Here is a 6,466-nt window from a genome sequence, read left to right on the forward strand (position 1 = left end):
CGGGTCTTACCTAACCCGGTATCAACCACAGTACATTTTAAAGATTTCGAAACTCCAGGTGGGGGAGCAGACTGTACACGCCTGTACCTCCCTGGGCGCTGACTCTGTTGCTCCATAGCCGCCGGCAAGGCCTGCCACCTATACCTGCTACTCGTTGGGGCCAGCGGGATCACGCCAGACCCTCGTGTGCTGGCCGCGTCGGGTTCCCTCGGTGGAACAGAGAGGGCCGCGCTAGGCACTCTCCTCGCTTCCCCTTGGCGAAAATGGACTGGACTGCGCCCTGCCAAGTCTGGAACGCCGCGCCTAACCTCATCCTGAAAAGAAAAAGTTTGGACTGGTGTGCTAGGGTTCCTACCATCCACAGACCAACCATACACAATCTCCCTTCGAGTCGAATCGACAACCCCCCTCTGACCTCTCTCCAAAGAACGGCCTCGCGCGTCATGCCTCAATGGAACCACCGGAATCGGAGAACCGCCTACCACCTCGTCGTCGTCACTATGATCCAAATTATCCAGTGCCGAAAAGGAAGCGCGACTAACAGCTCTAGGGGCTGAGTCCTGGCCTGCTAAATCCCTCTGAAACGTACGATGTGCCAGGCCCGCCGCGCCAAAATGCTCCCAGCCTGGAGAACCACGCATGAAAAACGGACCCCCAGAGGCCCCAGATAAGTGCGGAGCTGTACTCCTGGGTCCTTGTATAGGCCCGCCACTCACCTGACCAAAACCTCTATCGGGGCCCAACAAAGTGCCCTGGAAGCTAAACCCCGCCGCATTCATGGCCCCAGGAGCCGGAAAACCACCCGTACCCATTCCGGTCGTACCAACAACCGCAGGACTCACACCAAAAGCAATCTGACGATTCTGTAATCCCGATTGAAATGGGCCACCCCTCAAACATGGAACACCCCTACCTTCAGCTCGTAAACCTTCACCCTGATGCAAACCAGACATCGCACCACCAAAGGAAACATTGACGCCCATTTGGGCCCATTCACCCTCACCTCGAGAGCCACCGCCCCCAGAAACCACCTCACCAACCGCCGATCCCGGGGTAGAAAACAATAACGGACTCCCCACATTGCCTCCAAACTCAACCGCTCCCGCGTCAGCCTCTGGAGCCACCACCTGTACACCAGACGATAAAACAGTACTGGATCCCACCAATCCCCCCTCATGACCCTCCCCAACTCGAACATTGAGCGGAAAACGACCTAAAGGAGTGAACAATCGCTGACCATCGTCAGGGGCGAACTGAGTTTCACCAACAACCAAACTGTCCTCCTGGGCCCCAAGGGCAACCTGGTCCCGGACGGAGTCCTGCAACACAAATTGCACCGAGCTCCTACGACCTCCGCGCACGGGAACACCGTCATCAGACTGTCCCCGCCGCTCAAAAAGCGGATCCGAGGCGGAGCGTTTCTTGCTACCTCCTCGTCCACTCTTGCCCCCTTTCTTCGACCCCTGACCCCGTCCCGCCTTTAACGGAAAGTCTCCGTTACCAGAAGGAACACCCATCCCCCCACTTAACATGCCCGGGGCCACCGGAGCCTCCGAAGCACCGGGTTCCCCCCGGGACGACCTTTGCGGGACCGGCTTCCGGGACCGGGAGCGGCCCCTCTCGCTTACCTGACTCGGCCGTCTCCTCTTCGGCGACGAACACGCCATTACTGCGGCCACTACGCCGGCAGAGGCCTGGCGGTGCGGCCTATCCTGTCCACCTCCCGCGAGCAAGTCCAATCGACCGGCATCAGCCAATAAGCGCATCGCCTCCAGAACTCGTGCGTCTTCCATTACTAAGCTCAAAGAATATCCCTACAGGCAAAGAATGAAAAAGAAACGCACACACACAAGATACTCTCACAAAAAGTTAAAGCACCTAGCCACCAGGTCACCAAACCTAAAATGGTGGCGGTTAGCGGGAACGGTGGAATTTATACTTGGGCTGGCTGGTCCTACTAGACCAGCCCAAAACTAGAACATTCTGGCAACTTCTGGAAATAACCCCTCGCAGCCCTCCCAAACCGCCCGGGGGAGGAGACCTCCCTTCGGTCGGCTCCCTCCCCCAAGCCCCCCTTATCCATGGCAACCACCTGGGACCAAACTCTCTGCAATTATGCGGTCATGTCCACCGCTGTGCGCCGCCGTGGGCCGCACGTGACTCTAAAAGCCTCAAGAACTCCACAGGATCAACCGTTAGGGAAAAAGGTTTTCCCTCCCAAGGTGAGTAGGCAAGCACTGCCTAGCAAATGGATAATACACCTGGCTGATAGCATCGACTGCTATAGGTATGTCTCTCCTTTGCATTCTGTGTGTTGCAGAGAGCAAAGTCCACCTTACCTGCCACACTATTTAAATGCCATTCTGTAAAATGGGATGGGCACTCTTACCAACTTAGTTATGCACGTCACTATAAACACCCATTCACCCTTAGTGCCAGAACTCCAAGAGAGAGGGTGAGTTCTTTGCATTTTGTTATTCCACTGCTCGGTAGCAATCAGCACCAGCCCACGATATCTAATGTCGATGCGACGTCAGCTCACATTTTATTATCTTGCTACTGCGTAATTCTGTAGTAGATGAGCCCGAGCTGTAGTAACTGCGCTCATGGTATTAGGTGAAACATGATACTCTTCTTGTATACAAACCAAGAGTGTCCTCATGTTAAAACTTATCGTTTCAGGGAAGAGCCTGTGGCCTAACGGCTAGAGCGGTCAACCAGGTCGGGCTTAGTTACAATGCTTAATCTGAGCAGGCACTGGTACTTAATCCTTCTCTGAACGCATCAACAGGTGAAATTAGAGAATGCAACCGAGAAGGCAAGAACGTGCATAAACTCCTGTATTACAACCATCTGCAATTAAGCTCTTCCATAACTGCATGCTCACAACTGCAGTCCCCAATAAACTAGAGACATTAGCATGACCTGCCCTTCTCAAATGCTTCTAACAAGAAGATTGCCCCACGGCACACGCGTGATGAGAACCCAGGAGAAGAGACACCTCAGTGTAATGCAAGTTCTCCTGCAAGACCACCAGAAAAAAAGGTTCATGCACAGGGCAACCCTTTGTGAATACACCCAAAGGGAATGTATTCGAAGGATGAGACTCTACAAAGACATCAACAACCACCTGTTACACCTGGATAGGCCACTCATGACACAGTGAACAAGCATTGACATAGCCAATAGGTCTCGCTTTTGAGACCTTCTAAGTATTTAGTTATGCAACACAATATTCTTGGTGCAACAACAACTGTTGCATTGCTAAACACTTAAAAGGTCCCAAAGGCGAGACCTAATGGGTATGCCAATGCTTGTTTAAAATGTCAACTGTTGCACTATTGACGGCTCACACCGTTCTTTTTCCCCCTTTTTCTCTTTCAGATGAAACTACATCGCCTGACTTGCTATATGGACAAAAACTGCAATAGAAACACAATAAATGATCTTCAATAAAAGATTGTTCTTGAAAATTGAATGTCTATCATGGTTTTTTTGGGGGGGAGGGTACGTTCAATTTGTGTTCATTATTTGGATCGCTTTTGACATGCACTGTCTTTGAACCGGTGGTAGGCCAAACAATGGCTTCACTGGCCAAGCAACTGTGTAAGAGCAATACCTTGTTTATAACTGGAGCTTCTTGGACCAAACCTAAGTAGTTATTTTAAGAATAAGTTACATGCATTGCGCTGCTTACTTTTGCACCTCCTGGTGCTTGCTCAGTCCACAGATCACCCCATCGCTGCTTGTCGTAGTCAGTGTGGTTATGCCTATTGGTTCCTTCCCCCCAGAAGATTACCCTGGAGCTATCTGCAACCTCACTTTCTTCTCCTGATTCCTTACTTTAAAAAGAATTAGAAATGCAATAGGTCTTTAATTTTTTGAGCTAGAGCTATTGGTTTTGCAAATAACAATTTCCTTTACCCTTGTTGTGGGTGTATGTTGCTTGAGTGGAATTATGTGGGTTGTATCGGATTTGTTAATTGTGTGGTGTGGAATTGCGTGGTATCGAGTGGAATTGTGTAGTGTAGATATGTGGCATGGTGTGCATTGGAACTATGTAGAGCGTAGTGGTGTAGTGTAAAGTTTTGTAGAGCAGAGTGGCACTGTGTATATTGCAGTGGAGTGGCACAGATTGTAAAAGAGTAGCTTGGAGTGGTGCTCATTGCAGTGCTTGGAGGTGAAGGAAAGCATCAAACATAAGTGATGTGTATGTGTGCTCTTAAAGTATTAATACACTTCTGGTGATATTGCATTAATGTCGATTTTGCAACCAAATGTAATTGTGCCCCTAGGTTTGATTTTCCACATAAATGTTATCTGTGCTTCTAAATGCTGCCCACAAGTACTTCACCAAAGAGAATTTTGTAACTCAATACGGTCTCAACATAATGTGTCGTAGCGATGCACATCTTTTCAACATAAATTAAAATCTTAGTATCACATTTTCTATATGCATTGAGTGATTTTGCACCGAAATGTGGTAAAACACCCCCGTTATGTTGGTGTTGCAGTGTTTATGCTTGTTTTTGTTGTATATAGGTAAGCTTTTTTTTAAATTGCCATTGGAGTTTATGTGGAGCAAAGTTAACCAGAAGGTATTGGAGCGCTTTATACAGTATCTGCTTTTTTGGTTTTTTTTTAGAATCTTGTCACTCTACTTTTAGATCAACAACAGGGGCGCACAGTTCCTTTTTTTTAGATTTCAATTAAAGCGCAGCTGGAGGTCGCTGCGGCCGCTCCGCGCCCGTGTTGTTAGTGTAAAATGACAACCATATTTAGTCTTTCGGTAAACAAGTGACAGCGTTTAGTTTTGCAGGTCATTCATCTGTAATCCAGCAGCCGTGACTTCTTGTACAAAAAATTATTATTAGTAAAAAATAAGGCCCCACAACACACTCCTCGCAGCATTCGCTTCTCTGTTTAACCTCCGACCTAACAACTCCTGAAGGTCTCCCCGCTCAACATGGCACAAATGTAATGCACTTTGTAATTGCCAACCCCGATTCCGAACTACAAAAGCCGGGCTGATGAGAGGTGTTACCTCGAAACCGGTCCGGTCCTCGGATGCTTGATTCCGTTCTGGGAAAGACATGGCTTTTGTATTTCGGACTGGACTGTTCCCATGGGGCACAGGGTCAGAGCTGATTTGCATATCGCCATTGTCTAACCCAGGGTGGTGTGGAGTGCAAAAAAACGATGGATTTGGGCCCAGATCTTTGGACTGGGATGAATGTGTGACATTGATCCACATTCGGTCCATCACCTGTTTTGTTTGCCTATACCCAAGGAGCAGCTCAGCGCAGCCCCTGCGGCCCCCATCCGGCGGCCGGTCCAGCCCCCGTCGTACCACGTTGCTGAGTGAGGCTCCCCTAGCTGCCCTGGTGCCAAGCGCACCCCAAATGGACTCACCGCCTGCCTCCGCCGAGGCTCTGCACGTGCTGGATCTCTCTCCCTGCCATGGCCCCGCCCCTCATACCCGGCGGTGATACCTCGTGGCCTCCAAGGCGAGCGTGCGAAGTGCTCAGGCGCTCCAGCGGTTCCTCCCCACCTGCCCGCATCCCCGGCAGCCCCTCCAGGCTCAGCGACTGGCATCCCACCCGCCTGACAACTCTGTCTTTGCGCAGGCTGCATGGGCAGAGCTACGCGACAGCCTGCCGTCCATCACGCTTCTCGCGTGCAATGCACCGGACCGGCCATTTCTCATGCGTGAGACCCCGTTTGGTCCATTCAAGGCCCCTGGTTTGCTCTTCCAGCTGGGCCGAAGATCCTAGGCTCCTAGCCACCTGTGTCTGCCCAGAGAACCCGCCGATAGCACCGGAGAGCCAAGACATCTCACCCTGAGGTTCGCAGTTGAGGCCCTCGCCACCTGCGCCTGCCCTCAGCTGCCATAACCAACGTTCCCCCCCGGAACCATTCACAGTCACTGGCACACCACCGTCGCAAGCCGCACGGTGGAAGAAATGGGTGGAACGCCTGGAAAACTACTTCGTGACGGCAGAGGTCGCAGTTGACCGGCGGCGTGCCATGCTGTTGCACCTCGGAGGGGAGGCGATCCATGACATATCGAAGGACGTGGTAGAAGGCGGCCCGCCCAGAAACTACACCACTTTGCGCGACGTAATCACTGCGTATTTCGATAGCGCAGACTAGCGCAGACTACGAGAGGTTCTTGCTCCGCCAAGCCCGCCAACTCCCAGAAGAGTCAGTTGACGTCTTTTATGCAAGGCTGAAGAATCTAGCAAGCACGTGCACCCTCCCGAATGCTGACGACGAGATCCGCGCCCAGTTCATAAAGGGCTGCGCGTCTTCGAAGCTGCGCGAAAGGGTATTGGAGGAAGACAATATGACCATGAGAGACATCCTCACGCTCGGTCGGTCCAAAGAGCTGTCCAAGGCCAGAGCCGCGCATATGGAAGCTAAACCCAACGTCGCAATCAAGACAGAGCCAGTGTGCGCCCTCCGG

At 51.4% G+C, this 6,466-nt stretch overlaps 1 non-coding gene across 1 annotated transcript; it reads left to right on the forward strand.

Annotated features, from left to right (window-relative positions):
- Positions 1-3,547: 3,547 nt before the first annotated feature.
- On the forward strand, positions 3,548-3,683 carry LOC147733658 (small nucleolar RNA SNORA50). The gene has a single exon (XR_015308918.1). It is a non-coding gene; the product is annotated as a small nucleolar RNA SNORA50 (small nucleolar RNA).
- The last annotated feature ends 2,783 nt before the right edge of the window (positions 3,684-6,466 follow it).

The sequence above is a fragment of the Lissotriton vulgaris genome, chromosome 2_1 (genome assembly GCF_964263255.1).
Source record: "Lissotriton vulgaris chromosome 2_1, aLisVul1.2, whole genome shotgun sequence".
NCBI classification, from domain to species: Eukaryota; Metazoa; Chordata; class Amphibia; order Caudata; family Salamandridae; genus Lissotriton; species Lissotriton vulgaris.